Source organism: Vipera berus (genome assembly GCF_964194415.1).
Source record: "Vipera berus genome assembly, chromosome: 3".
NCBI classification, from domain to species: Eukaryota; Metazoa; Chordata; class Lepidosauria; order Squamata; family Viperidae; genus Vipera; species Vipera berus.
This window is the reverse complement of record NC_138204.1, coordinates 3,501,272-3,516,609: the sequence shown is the minus strand read 5'-3', so window position 1 is coordinate 3,516,609 and position 15,338 is coordinate 3,501,272. Positions and strand designations below refer to the sequence as shown.

Genomic DNA, 15,338 nt, shown 5'->3' with positions numbered 1-15,338 from the left:
TTAAAGTGGCCAAGGTTGAGGACCCTTGCATTAGGGATCTTTTCTTTTGGCTAGCACAGAAGCCAGAAAAATCCAGGCTGCTTTAATGAGGAACAGAGATGGGTTGTGCTTGGACCAGCTCCAAAGTATTTCCTTCCAATCGTCTCTATAAAATACTTTCTTCTTTTTCTCAGAAGGAAACAAAAACTGCAGGAAAATTGGGCCACTCTGAAGGGGCAAAGATCCCAGATTCCAAGGAAAGCACTGCGGGGGATTTTCCTGGCACAAAATACAATGGAGACAAACGTTTTGACCAGGGGTCTTCCAACTCGGCCCTTTTATGACTTGTGGACTTCAACTCCCAGAATTCCTCAGCCATGAGGAATTCTGGGAGTTGAAGTCCACAAGTCATAAAAGGGCCGAGTTGGAAGACCACTGTTTTAGACAGACATGTCCGTACAAGCAGTCCTTGATTCACGACAGTCCGTTTAGCGACCGTTCGAAGTTACAATGGCATTGGAAAAAATGACTTACAACCATTTTTCATACTTACGACCGTTGCAGCCTCCCCAACGGTCACGTGATCAAAATTCAGACACTTGGTAATTGACTTGTATTTATGACAGTCTCAGTGTCCTGAGGGGGAGTCGTCACGTGATCCCCTTTTGCAACCTCCTGACAAGCAAAGTCAATAGGGAGAGCCGGATTCACTTAACAACCATGTCACTAACTTAACAAACACAGTGATTCACTTAACAATGGTGACAAGAAATGTCATAGAATGGGGCAAAACTCACTTAACCAATGTCTCGCTTAACAATGGAAATGGGCTGGATTGTGGTCGTAACTCGAGGACCACCTGTCATGCATCATGTGCAGCGCTTGAGAGGGAGGGCGGAGAACTCGGCGCTAACAACAAATGACGGTGTGCCAGGATATTGCAAAAGGTTTCTAGGCAAACCCACAAGCATATAGCAGGGGTAGGCAAACTTGGCCCTTTTTATGACTGGTGGACTTCAATTCCCAGAATTCCTGAGCCAGCCGTGCTGAGGGGAAAGGGAGAGGTTTCCAAGCTGAGCCATGCTGGCTGAGGAATTCTGGGAGTTGAAGTCCACAAGCCATGAAGGGGCCATAGTTCCCCCATGCTGGCTCAGGAATTCTGGGAGTTGAAGTCCACAAGTCATGAGGGGGGCATAGTTCCCCCATGCTGGCTCAGGAATTCTGGGAGTTGAAGTCCACGAGTCATGAGGGGGCCATAGTTCCCCCATGCTGGCTCAGGAATTCTGGGAGTTGAAGTCCATGTGTCATAAAAGAGCCAAGGTTGCCTACCCCTGCGCCAGACATTTTTGTTAAGTGAGTTATGCCCTATTTTTACGACCTTCCTTGTCCCAGTTGGTTAAGTGAGTCATCACCGTTGATAAGTCAGCAATATGGTCGCTAAGCAAATCCGGCTTCCCCCCTTGATTTCGCTTGTCAGAAGGTCGCAAAAGGGGATCACGTGACCTTGGGACACGGCAACAGTCATAGGTATGAACGAACTGTCCAGCGTCTGAGTTTTGATCACGTGACCGTAGGGACGCTGTGTGAAAAACGATCAGAAGTCACCTTTTTCAGTGCTGTCGTCATGTTGAGCAGTGACTAAATGAAACGTCGTAAGTCAAGGACCACCTGGATTCATACAACCATCGGACTTCAACTCGAGACGAGCTTCAACTCGGTTCTCCCCAAACCTGGCTCAATTACCCAGAATTGTATCAAACACACAGCCCATTACCCAATCACAACAGGAGTACAGTTAAATCCTTCGTTGAACAACAGTTCCAAGGAACAACCTGGCTGCAAAAAGGGACTTACGACCGGTCCTCGCACTTACGACCATCCCAGCGTCCCCAGGGTCACATGATCAAAATTCAGAGACTTGTACTTTGATGTATCTACGCTGGTTTCACTGCCTCGGAGTCACGTGGTTTGCAACCCTCACCGCCAGATTCACTTAACAGCCCTGTGACTCGCTTAACGCTCAAAGCAAAAAAAAAAAGTCGCAAAGTTCGATGCGACTCACTTAACGACTGCTTTGCTGAAGAATTAACCAGCGGAACAGCTTGCCTCCAGACATTGTGGGTGCTCCATCGCTGGAGGTTTTTAAGAAGAGACTGGACAGCCGCTTGTCGGAAATGGTATAGGACCTCCTGCTTGAGCTGGGGGTTGGACTAGATGACCTCCAAGGTCCCTTCCAGCTCTGTTCTTCTGTTTTCAAGGTTGAGAAAGGCTGGTCCAGAACTTGCAAGTTCCAGAATTTGATTGACCTGACCCCCTTGATCAGGATAGCTTTGAGCTTGACCCAGACCACGTGGGGCTAAGCTTGTAAGCTGCCCTGAGTCTTTGGAGAAGGGCGGGATATAAATGGAATTAAAATAAAATAAATAAATAAAAGGCAGGGTGTTTAGACGATAGTGTTAGTGTTACTGTTAGATATTCATTTAGTGACTGTTGAAAGTTACATCAGTGAAAAAAAGCAACCAACCAACATCCTAAGACTTATGACTCTAGTAACATCCTCACATTCCCGTGATCCAAATTCGGGCACTCGGCAACGAGTTCAGGTACCAGTTGCCATGGGAAGTTAGGGCTAACTGTATTTAAAGAAGGGATTTCTGATTATGGAGAGTCCTGGGCTTCACAACAACGACGGACCCCCCCCCCAAATTCCGTCGCTAAGCGAGGCAGCTGTTAAGTGGGCTTTGAGCAAGCCCTCCTAGCCCTGTTGATGTTACTTAGCCTGCTAGTGGAAACAGCTGCAAGAAAATAGATAAGGCGTGTATTCCAAACATTAGATCTGGTGATGAATTGTGATAAAGGGAATTGGGGTTATTTAAAACTTGGAAATTATAAATATCAAACATTAAGTATAAACATTACTGGGAAACTAAAAATCGGGGAAAATTAATCCGGGACATTGATTGTCTAAAAAGATTTAATGTTAAAACAACTAGGATATGTATAAATTAAAAATTATTAAGAATTGCATTAATTTAAAGATGAGACAGTAAGTACTAAGGGGAAAAGAGAGGAAAGATTTAATGTAATAGTTTGAGATCAGTACTAAAGATATTTGTATGTTATTGAATTATTGACCAACTCAGCCACCACGTTGCTTTTCAAATATTTAAATGTAAAACTAGAAAACCAATAAAAAAATTGTATTTTAAAAAAAGAAACATCTGCAGGAAAAGAACCAAGCTAAGAGAGCATGGTTGTTAATTGCAGTTAATTAATTAATACATGAATCTCTCTGTTAATCAATTAATCCTAATTAATTAATCCCTCTTTTAATACAGTTAAGGTTAATTAATTAACCCCTTCTGTTAATGCAGTTGAGATTGCATTAACAGAGGGATAGAATCAAAATCATGGGAAGTGTTAATACCACTTTACAAGGCCTTAGTAAGGCCACACTTGGAATGTGGCATCCAGTTTTGGTCACCACGATATGAAAAAGATGTTGAGACTCTAGAAAGAGTGCAGAGAAGAGCAGCAAAGATGATCAGGGGACTGGAGGCTAAAACATGCAAGAAATGGTTGCTGGAATTGGGGGTGTCTAGTTTAATGAAGAGAAGGACGAGGGGGGACATGATAGCAGCGTTCCAGTATCTCAGGGGCTGCCCCAAAGAAGAGGGAGTCAAGCTATTCTCCAAAGCGCCCAAAGGCAGGACAAGAAGCAACGGATGGAAACTATTCAAGGAGAGAAGCAACCTAGAACTAAGGAGAAATTTCCTGACAATTAGAACAACTAACCAGTGGAACAACCTGCCTCCAGAAGTGGTGAATGCTCCAACACTGGAAGTTTTTAAGAAGAGACTGGACAGCCATTTGTCTGAAATGGTATAGGGTTTCCTGCCTGAGCAGGGGGTTGGACTAGATGACCTCCAAGGTCCCTTCTAACTCTGTTATTCTGTTATTCCACTCTGAGCTAACAAACATTCTAGTCCACATGTTAAATTATGTCTCTTTATGCCTACGTATGAACGTGCAAGATAGAAGGCACATGGCAGGAAAACAGTCACCTCTGGCAAAGCACCATTTCAATGTTGTGACTCCTGGAGTCTCTGAATATTTCTCGTTAAACCTAGGGATGATATTGGCATTATAGAGCAGGGGTCCCCAAGCCCCGGTCCATGGACCGGTACCGGGCTGTGGCATTCCAGCAACTGGTCCACACAAACGAGCAAAGCCCAGTCCGTGGGCAGCACACAAAACCACGCACTTTCCCATCCGTGGAAAAATTTCTCTCCACGAAACCGGTCTCTTGTGCCCAAAAGGTTGGGGGACCTCTGTTATAGAGGGCTTCAATAGGACAGCCTTGGATGGCTTAATTTTGCAGATGCTTAAGGCATCCATCTTCCCTTTTAAAACTCTTGGTCACCTCCTGCTTGCATGGGACACTGTGACTTTGGGCCAATCACCAGGAGACTGTGAGTTCTAGTTCCGCCTTAGGCATGAAAGCCAGCTGGGTGACTTTGGGCCAATCACCAGGAGACGGTGAGTTCTAGTTCCACCTTAGGCACAAAAGCCAGCTGGGTGACTTAATCATGATCATAATAGTAAAGTTGGAAGGGACCTTAGAGGTCATCTAGTCCAACCCCCTCCTCAGGCAGGAAACCCTATACCGTTTCAGACAAATGGCTGTCCAGTCTCTTCTTAAAAACTTCCAGTGTTGGAGCATTCACAGCTTCTGGAGGCAGGTTGTTCCACTGGTTAATTGTCCTCACTGTCACGAAGTTTCTCCTTAGTTTGGGCCAATCACCAGGAGACTATGAGTTCTAGTCCCGCCTTAGGCATGAAAACCATTCTCAGTGCCTTTAAGAATAAGAACAATAAGAAACTATAAATAAAGGCAGGTCAAAAATAAAATTAAAAAAACCACTCAAAAATAAAACGATGAAGCATATATTGCAATGGCATGATTCAAGTCCCACCCTTTCCTTCCCATCTCCCAACACTGCCCAGAAGTGTGCAAAGATTAAACCCTGTACGGCAACACTACTGCACATGTTTTCTTCTTTGGCTATCCCCCCTCCCTCCCTCCCCCACTGGCTGGGGAATTCTGGGAGTTGAAGTCCACCCATCTCAAGGTTGCCCAGTTTGAAAAACAGGGCTTTAAACCACAGCTTTCGAATAAGCGACAGTTCAGTCTTCCTTTGTTTTCAAGTCTCAGCTGCCGCATCTAATTGCAGGATGTTGAGCCAGCAGGAAGCTTTTAATTAAAGTTGCAGGAGGCTTTTGCTGTTTCTCCGAATATGTTTCTCGCCGAAAGAGGGGGACGGCTACAGAATATACGACCGTAAATGAGTCCCATGTGAAATTCTGTTTTTAATTCGCTTGTAGATAAAACAAGGAAACAACTCCTGGCAGTGCTAACTGTTGTGGGCTTGTTTGCATCCTTCTCAGGCCTAGCACGGAAGACGGAACCTTTGCACAGTCAACCCAAGTCTTTCAAGACCGTAAGGACAAAGAATTTGAATTAAGGGAAGAGGACGAGGGAGTGGGATCCCCCAAAATAGCCCATTAAGGAGGTCCTCAACTTACGAGTTTGTTTAGTGATCGTTCCAAGTTGCGCCCGCGGTGAAAAAAGACACTTATGACCGTTTTTCCCCCCTAACTTACGGCCGTTTTTAATAATAATAATAATAAGTTGGAAGGGGCCTTGGAGGTCATCTAGTCCAACCCCCTGCTCAGGCAGGAAACCCTATACCATTTTGCAGCATTCCCCGGGCTCGCGACATCAAAATTCAGATGCGTGACAACGGGTTCGTTGTAAAATGGGGTAAAATTCACCTAACCGAATTGTTACTAACTTAGTCATTGCCGTGATCGACATCACAGCTGTGGCCAGAGAGGTCATAAAACGAGGCACAATTCACTTAATAACCGTCCCGCTTAGCAGCAGAAACTTTGAGCTCCGCTGAGGTCATAAGGGCCACCCGTACTCAAAACAGCAACCCTTCCATTCACTTGCAAATTGAAATGGAGTACCTCGAGGGTTCAAATTTTCTTTATTTTTAATCCCGCCTTTATTGTTTTATAAGTAACTTAAGGCAGCAAGCATACCTAGTATTCCTTCCCCCTCCAGTTTACCACAAACCAACAACCCTGCAAGGTGGGTTCGGTTGAGAGAGAGAGGGACTAGCCCAGGGGTCAGCAACCTGAAACAGTGAAAGAGCCACTCGGAACCGGTTCCCTCACAAAAGGAAAAACTGGGAGCCGCAAAAACTGTGTGTGCATGCGCGCGCATGCGCAGAACAGGGTTTGACTGAAGAGTGGAGCCAAGGCGAGATATGCACCTACCCTGCATATTTGAATTGATTGGTTGAACTTTTTTAGTCCCTCCTTTTTTTTTTTTGGACTGCACATGGCAGAGGACTGGGAGCTGCAGGAGACGGCTGAAAGAGCTGCATGCGGCTCCGGAGCCGCGGGTTGCAGACCTGTGGACTAGCCCAAAGTCACCCAGTCACCTTTCCTGGCTAAGGGGGGGGGACTAGAACTCCCCATCTCCTGGTGATTGGCCCAAAGTCACCCAGCTGGCTTTCATACCTAAGGCGGGACTAGAACTCACCACCTCCTGGTGATTGGCCCAAAGTCTCCCAGCTGGCTTCCGTGCCTAAGGTGGGACTAAAACTCACCGTCTCCTGGTGATTGGCCCAAAGTCACCCAGCTGGCTTTTGTGCCTAAGGCGGGACTAGAAGAGAAGAGCAACAAAGATGATTGGGGGACTGGAAGCTAAAACATACTAAGAACGGTTGCTGGAATTGGGTATGTCTAGTTTAATGAAGAGAAGACCAGGGGGAGACATGATAGCAGTCTTCCAAGGGACTGCCCCAAAGAAGAGGGAGTCAAGCTATTCTCCAAAGCGCCCGAAGGCAGGACGAGAAGCAACGGATGGAAACTAACCAAGAGAGAAGCAACCTGGAACTAAGGAGAAACTTCCTGACCGTTAGAACAATTAATCAGTGGAACAACCTGCCTCCAGAAGCTGTGGATGCTCCAACACTGGAAGTGTTCAAGAAGAGATTGGACAGCCATATGTCTGAAATGGTATAGGGTTTCCTGCCTGAGCAGGGGGTTGGACTAGATGACCTCCAAGGTCCCTATCAACTTTATTATTGTTATTATTAAAAGCATTAAAAAGCAATTTCCAAAAGAGATTAAGAGGTGAAGTTTGGTGAACATCACGTCTGTCAAGGCTTCGTTATGGCTGTGACTCCCAGCCACTCAACTCACAAGTTTTAACCATAAAACCCTCAATTCCTGCAGTCTACAGACAAGAAGCAGCTGTCTCCATGTGGGCAATCTCCTCGCCCATCACCTTCAGAGACATCTAATTCCCCATGAATTCTGGCCGGACGTTCACAAACGTTTCCTTCTGCTAGCAACAATATCTGATAACTGTCAGAACGGATTAAGAGCGCTACGTTGGTATCAGCAGATTTGAAATTGTGTATACAACAGCTTAATCAAGGGATCACCAACAATACTCCCACCAACACTGACAAGGCGAGCCATTTGTATATATTTATTTTTATTTATTTATTTTATTTTAATTCCATTTATATCCCGCCCTTCTCCGAAGACTCAGGGCGGCTTACAAGCTTAGCAGTAGCCTTCATTCTATGTATATGCCTGCTTGTTAGGGCTTTCACACACACCCCCAAGCGGCATTATTACAAAGTCAGCTTAATTGCCCCCAACAATCTGGGTCCTCATTTTACCTACCTGGGAAGGATGGAAGGCTGAGTCAACCTTGAGCCTGGTGGGACTTGAACCTGCACTAATTGCAGGCAGCTGGTGTTACTTAAGGAGGCATTAGCCCACTGCTCCACCAAGGCTCTATAACAAGGACACAAACCCCACTCCCTTCTAATACTGATGATGTTGCCTAGTTGGGTAATGAAATGTCTGCAAAAAAACAACCAAGCTCAGAGAATACCAAAGACCACAACGTTGTTGTTGTCCTCCTTCCGCTTCTCCTCCTCTTCCTCTTCCTTCCTCCTCCTCTTCTTCCTCTCCCCCTCCTCCACTCTGCAATCCCACTCTCTTCTAGCACTGATGGTGTTACCTAGTTGGGCCACCAAACTCATAGAGTACCAAGGACCCCCACAGATCAGCCCCGAGCTTCAAAGATTCTCTCCTATAGATTTGGAATTAAAACTGATCCATCAAAAATGTTTTTCTTCTCACATTTATTGGACATAAGGCAAGACTAGAACTCACCGTCTCCTGCTGATTCACCCAAAGTCACCCAGCTGGCCTTCATGCCTAAGATAGAACTAGAACTCACCATCTCCCAGTGATTGGCCCAAAAAGTCACCCAGCTGGCCTTCGTGCCTAAGATAGAACTAGAACTCACCATCTCCCAGTGATTGGCCCAAAAAGTCACCCAGCTGGCCTTTGTGCCTAAGATAGAACTAGAACTCACCATCTCCCAGTGATTGGCCCAAAAAGTCACCCAGCTGGCCTTCATGCCTAAGATAGAACTAGAACTCACCATCTCCCAGTGATTGGCCCAAAAAGTCACCCAGCTGGCCTTCATGCCTAAGATAGAACTAGAACTCACCATCTCCCAGTGATTGGCCCAAAAAGTCACCCAGCTGGCCTTCATGCCTAAGATAGAACTAGAACTCACAATCTCCCAGTGATTGGCCCAAAAAGTCACCCAGCTGGCCTTCATGCCTAATATAGAACTAGAACTCACCATTTCCCAGTGATTGGCCCCAAAAGTCACCCAGCTGGCCTTCATGCCTAAGATAGAACTAGAACTCCCAGTGATTGGCCCCAAAGTCACCCAGCTGGCTTTCGTGCCTAAGGCGGGACTAGAACTCACCGTCTCCTGGTGATTGGCCCAAAGACATCCAGCTGGCTTCCATGCCTAAGGTGGGACTAGAGCTCACCGTCTCCTGGTGATTGGCCCGTCACCCAGCTGACTGCCATGCCTAAAGTGGGACTAGAACTTACTGTCTCCTGGTTTCTTGCCTGGTGCCTTAACCACTAGACCAAACTGCCTCTCTTTGCCATTTTTTGCCATTTGCAGAGTTTTCTTTGTCCTTCCTCTTTTTTCTCCAACCATCTGGTGGGTTATCCAATTGATTGCCGCCTTGGATGGATGTTGCTCCCACGAAGAGCAAAGCATATTTTTCGTTCTGTCGCTAACTCAGAGAGTCTTTGACAATTACCTCTTTGTTGAATTTCCTCGTGTGACACGGTCCCGATGCGAGGTAGGAAAAATGCTTCTGAGACAATGTTGTTAGAGGACGTGGATCTTACAAATTTCTCCAGATGGTGGAAGAACAAGAGGAAGGGCAAAAGAAAATTTGGGTGCCGAACATTTCAGGAAGATCTTAAAAACATCAACCTAAAATGAAAGGATGCGGAGACAGCAGCTGCAGACCAAGGCCAGGACAGCACACAATGTGATAAGCACAATTTTCACCATGGAATTTGATTTTAATGTGTGCCATTGTGCACACAGAAAAGTGACAATAAAGGTTATCTTATCTCATCTTATCTTATATCTTATCAATAGAATAGAATAGAATAGAATAGAATAGAATAGAATAGAATAGAATAGAATAGAATAGAATAGAATAGAATAGAATAGAATAGAATAGAATAGTGTCAAGCAATAAAACGTCAGAAACTTGACAAATAGAATAGAATAGAATAGAATAGAATAGAATAGAATAGAATAGAATAGAATAGAATAGAATAGAATAGAATAGAATAGAATAGAATAGAAATATAGAATTGTAGAATAGAATAGAATAGGATAGAATAGAATAGAATAGAATAGAATAGAATAGAATAGAATAGAATAGAATAGAATAGAATAGAATAGAATAGAATAGAATAGAATAGAATAGAATACGCTTTATTGGCCAAGTGTGATTGAACATACAAGGAATTTGTCTCCAGTGCATAAGCTCACAGTGTACATACAAACACCAAAGTGATAGGTCATAGATCATAAATCATAGTTACAATCATTAACCATAAGATTCAAACAGTGATAAATCATAAGAAAATCATGGCTGTTCAATCTCTTCTTAAAAGCCTCCAGGGATGAAGCACCCACAACTTCTGGAGACAGGTTGTTCCACTGGTTAATTGTTCTCACCTCAGGAAATTCCTCCTTATATTCTAGGTTGCTTCTCTCCTTGATGAGTTTCCATCCGTTGCTTCTTCTCCAGCCTTCGGGTGCTTTGGAGAAGAGCTTGACTCCCTCTTCTTTGGGGCAGCCCCTGAGATATTGGAAGACGGCTATCTGAGGACCCCGATTGTTGGGGGCAATTAAGCTGACTTTGTAATAATGCCGCTTGGGGTGTGTGTGAAAGCCCTAATAAGCAGGCATGTACATAGAATGAAGGCTACTGCTAAGCTTGTAAGCCGCCCTGAGTCTTCGGAGAAGGGCAGGATATAAATGGAATTAAAATAAAATTAATAAAATAAAAAATCATGTCCCCCCCATCATCCTTCTCTTCATTAAATTGGACATACCCAGTTCCTGCAACCGTTCTTCATATATTTCAACCTCCAGTCCCCTGATCATCCTTCTTGCTCTTCTCTGCACTCTTTCTAGAGTCTCAACATCCTTTTTATAATGGGGTGACCAAAACTGCATGCAGGATGCCAGGTGTAGTCTTTGCACCCTACTGGTTCTTGCTGAATAAGTCAGATTGTCTTGTGGCTCTGAGTTCCATAAGCTACGAGAGGGATGGGCAAAGAAATATTGCTCATCTTCTTTCTTTTTTCCCCCCAGTTGACCGCCAATACATTCCACTCAGCGTCCAGAACATCAAAATGGACCCTCTTAAAGTTACAAGCACCGAGAACAAAATTTTTCCTGGCGTCTCGTTTTGAGATCGCTTTTCAATATCTTTTCCCGCCTCCTCTATCTTGCGATGGAGCCAGTGACACGTCAGTCCATAGAGGAATGACGGAAACACCCATCCCTTCATTAGCCAAGGGTAATTAAATTAACAAAAAGACTCTTTAATGAAAAGGATGGTGGGCAGAACACACTGTTTCCCCACCACCACCACCTAATTTTCCAAGGATGAATCCGATTTTGATTGCAAAGCTGAAAGCATTCATTTGAGGCACAGGAATTGGACCAGCATATTCTTACTGCTTTTTGTCAATTAACCTGAGCCGAGAATACCAGGAATAATAGAATCAGAAGGGACTTTTGAGGTCTTCTAGTGCAACCCCCTGCTCAAGTAACAGACCCTATATACTGTTTCACACAAATGGTTGTCCAGTCTCTTCTTTAAAAAAAACTCCACAGCTTCTGGAGGCAGGTTGTTCCACTGGTCAATTGTTCTCACTGTCAGGGAATTTCTCCTTAATTCTGGGTTGCTTCTCTTCTTGATTATCCCAAAGGTGCTTTTTCAATAGAATGGAATGGAATGGAATGGAATGGAATGGAATGGAATGGAATATAATAGAATAGAATAGAATAGAATAGAATAGAATAGAATAGAATAGAATAGAATAGAATAGAATAGAATAGAATAGAATAGAATGGAATGGAATGGAATGGAATGGAATGGAATGGAATGGAATGGAATGGAATGGAATGGAAGGGAAGGGAAGGGAAGGGAAGGGAAAAAAGAAGAGAGGAGAGGAGAGGAGAGGAGAGGAGAGGAGAGGAGAACTAGACTAGACTAGACTAGACTAGACTAGACTAGACTAGACTAGACTGGACTGGACTGGACTGGACTGGACTGGACTGGACTGGACTGGAATGGAATGGACTGGAATGGACTAGATGGGACGGGAAGAGAAGAGAAGAGAAGAGAAGAGAAGAGAAGAGAAGAGAAGAGAAGAGAAGAGAAGAGAAGAGAAGAGAAGAGAAGAGAAGAGAAGAGAAGAGAAGAGAAGAGAAGAGAAGCTGGAAGGGACCTTGGAGGTCTTCTAGTCCAGCCCCCTGCTCAAGCGGGAGAACCTATACCGTCTCAGACAGGTGGCTGTCCAGTCTCTTCTTAAAAACCTCCAGTGATGGGAGCGCCCACGATTTCTGGAGGCGGGTTGTTCCACTGGACTTCCTTTGTTTTTCCTTGAAGACATTTCGCTTCTTATCCAAGAAGCTTCTTCTCTTCTGAACGGAAGAAGCTTCTTGGATGAGAAGCAAAACATCTTGAAGGAAAAACAAAGAAAGTCCAGTGGCCTCTTGAAAAAGCATCTTTGGGACAACCATGGATGTCTAAGAATCTCCACAGACACTCTCCTTGATGAGTTTCCCTCCGTTGCTTCTTCTCCTGCCTTCAGGGGCTTTGGAGAATAGCTTGACTCCCTCTTTTTTGGGGCGGCCCCTGAGATATTGGGAGACTGCTATCATGTCCCCCCCCTCGTCCTTCTCTTCATTGAACTAGACATCCCCAGTTCCTGCAATCGTTCTTCATGTTTGAGCCTCCAGCCCCCTGATCATCTTTGTTGCTCTTCTCTGTACCCTTTCTGGAGTCTCAACATCTTTTTTATATCAGAGTGATCAAAAATGGATGTACTATTTCAAGCATGGAAGAAAGGAGATCTTTTATCAACCAAGTTCTTCTGGGTCTACTCTACAGCCAGGCACCAAATTTACTGTTTCCATAAACTCAGGGCCTTGAAAATCTCCCAACAGTAATTCAGGCTAAAATATTGTTTTTCAAATTTGTCAACTTTAAGCTCTGCGTACTTCAACTCCCAGAATTCTGAAACCAGCATAAGATGGGATAACTGGCTGGGGAATTCTGGGAGCTGAAGTCCACTCAGATTTCTCTAGTGGTTAAGGCACCAGGATAGAAAGCAGGAGACTGTGAATTCTAGTTCTGCCTTAGGCATGAAAGCCAGCTGGGTGACTTTGGGCCAATCACCAGGAGATGGTGAATTCAAGTTCTGCTTTAGGCATGAAAGCCAGCTGGGTGACTTTGGGCCAGTCACCAGGAGACGGTGAGTTCTAGTCCTGCTTTACGCATGACAGCCTGCTGGGTGACTCTGGGCCAATCACCTGGACACAGTGAGTTCTAGTTCCGAACTTAACCATGAAAGTCTGCTGGGGGACTTTGGCTCTATCACCAGGAGACGGTGAGTTCTAGTCCCACCTTTAGCATGAAAGCCAGCTGGGTGACTTTGGGCCAATCACCAGGAGACAGTGAGTTCTAGTCCCGCCTTTAGCATGAAAGCCAGCTGAGGGACTTTGGGCCAATCACCAGGAGATGGTGAGTTCTAGTCCCACTTTAGGCATGAAAGCCGGCTGGGTGACGTTGGGCCAATCACCAGGAGACAGTGAGTTCTATTCCTGCTTTAGGTATGAAAGCCTGCTTGGGCACTTTGGGGCAATCACCAGGAGACGGTGAGTTCTAGTCCTGCTTTAGGCATGAAAGCCTGCTGGGGGACTTTGAGCCAATCACCAGGAGATGGTGAGTTCTAGTTCCACCTTAGGCATGAAAGCCGGCTGGGTGACATTGGGCCAATCACCAGGAGACGGTGAGTTCTAGTCTTGCCTTAGGCATGAAAGCCATCTGGGTGACGTTGGGCCAATCACCTGGAGACGGTGAGTTCTAGTTCTGAACTTAACCATGAAAGCCAGCTGGGGGACTCTGGCCAACTCTCTCAGCCCAGCCCACTTCAAAGGGCTGGTTTTTTGTGGGGAAAACAGGAGGACAGAGGTATGTTGAATATCTTCGCCAGAGTTATATGTAAAAATAATACTTCGTCTCAATCCTGCCAAGACTGAGTGGCTGTGTGTATCGGCATCTTGGGCTAACCAGACTATTCCATCATTAACGATGGGGGGTGAGGTGTTACCCCCCGTTGATAGGGCTCGCAACTTGGGTGTCCTCCTGGATTCGCGGCTCAGTTTTGAAGACCATATAGGAGCCGTGACCAGGGGGGCTTTTGCCCAGATTCACCTGGTGTGCCAGTTGCAACCCTAGCTGGACCGAGATGCCCTACGCACAGTCACTCATGCGCTCGTGACCTCCCGTTTAGACTACTGCAACGCTCTCTACATGGGGCTGCCCCTGAGGACCACTCGGAGGCTTCAGCTGGTGCAAAATGCAGCCGCCCGAGTTGTGATGGGAGTCTCCCGATACTCCTGTGTAACACCTCTGCTCCGCGAGCTGCATTGGCTTCCAGTTGCCCTCCGGGTGAGATTCAAGGTGCGGGTGATGACCTATAAAGCCCTAAATGGCTTGGGCCCGGGATATCTGAGGGAACACCTGCTGGTGGCATCAAGTTCCCTTCGTCCTGTGCGCTCCCACAGGGAGGGTCTTCTCAGGGTGCCGCCGGTTAAAGATTGCCGGCGGGTAACACCCAGGGGTAGGGCCTTCTCAGTGGGTGCGCCTGCCCTTTGGAACCAGCTGCCAGTGGAGCTGAGGACTGTCCCCGACCTTCGCTCATTTCGCCGAGACCTGAAGACCTGGCTCTTCGAGCTTTCCGGCCCAGGCTGAGTTTTAATTGGGGTTTTAACTGGGGTTTTCTATGTTTTATATTTTTTCAGGGATTTAGTTTAATCTTTTTTAATTGTTCTTAATTTTTGTATTGACGTTTTTTATGCCCTGTAAACCGCCCTGAGTCCTACGGGAAAGGGCGGTATATAAATTCAATAAAATTTAAAAAAAAATTAAATTAATACAGGCAGGATAAAAAGAAAAATTAAGGTTTTTTTTTATTTTATTTTTTTTTAAGTTGCCAAGATTAAGAAACACTCCTTACAGAACAGCAGCCAAGCTTACACAACTCACAAAACCAGGCACTGCCCCTAAGGGCTTGCGAGCAATACACTAACCAGCAACTGAAGGTAACCAAGATCAACCCTAACCAGGTTTAGCATACTTTTGAGAACATGACCGGGGCGGGGCGGGTGGTGGTGGTGAGGGAAATAGCGGGCATCCGAGTGCCAATCCCACCCACAAAAAAGCAGCAGAGCGTTGAGAAGACCACCTGGGTTCGAAAGACGCCAGAGCAAGGTGGGGAGAGAAGAGGTCCTTACTTTTAGTTCGGCCTTGCCCCACCCACCCTGGGATCCAGATGCGAATCCTGCGCCCAGGTCTCTTTGAAGCTGACCAGGCGAACCCCACGGAGGTCCTCTTTGGTTGAGCCTCACCCTTCTTTCCCCGGGGGGGGGGAACCCCGATTCAAATCCCGCTCCAAGCTCTCCGAAGCTGTCAAAAGCCGTTCCTGCTCGCTTCAGCTTCCCCCTTCTTTTCCCCCTCCCCCCCAGGACCCCCATTCAAATCCTGCTCCGAAGCCTCTTAAGCTGGCAACCCCAACCTGCTTGCTTCAGCCTCTCTCCCCACCACCCCGCGGACCCCGATTCAAAT

General features: G+C 45.9%; 1 protein-coding gene across 1 annotated transcript in view; it reads right to left on the bottom strand.

Moving 5' to 3' along the window:
- Positions 1 to 15,338, bottom strand: part of RSPO4 (R-spondin 4) — a gene marked incomplete at both ends in the record, with an annotated part of 40,050 nt that overhangs the window by 24,550 nt on the left and 162 nt on the right. The window lies entirely within an intron of this gene.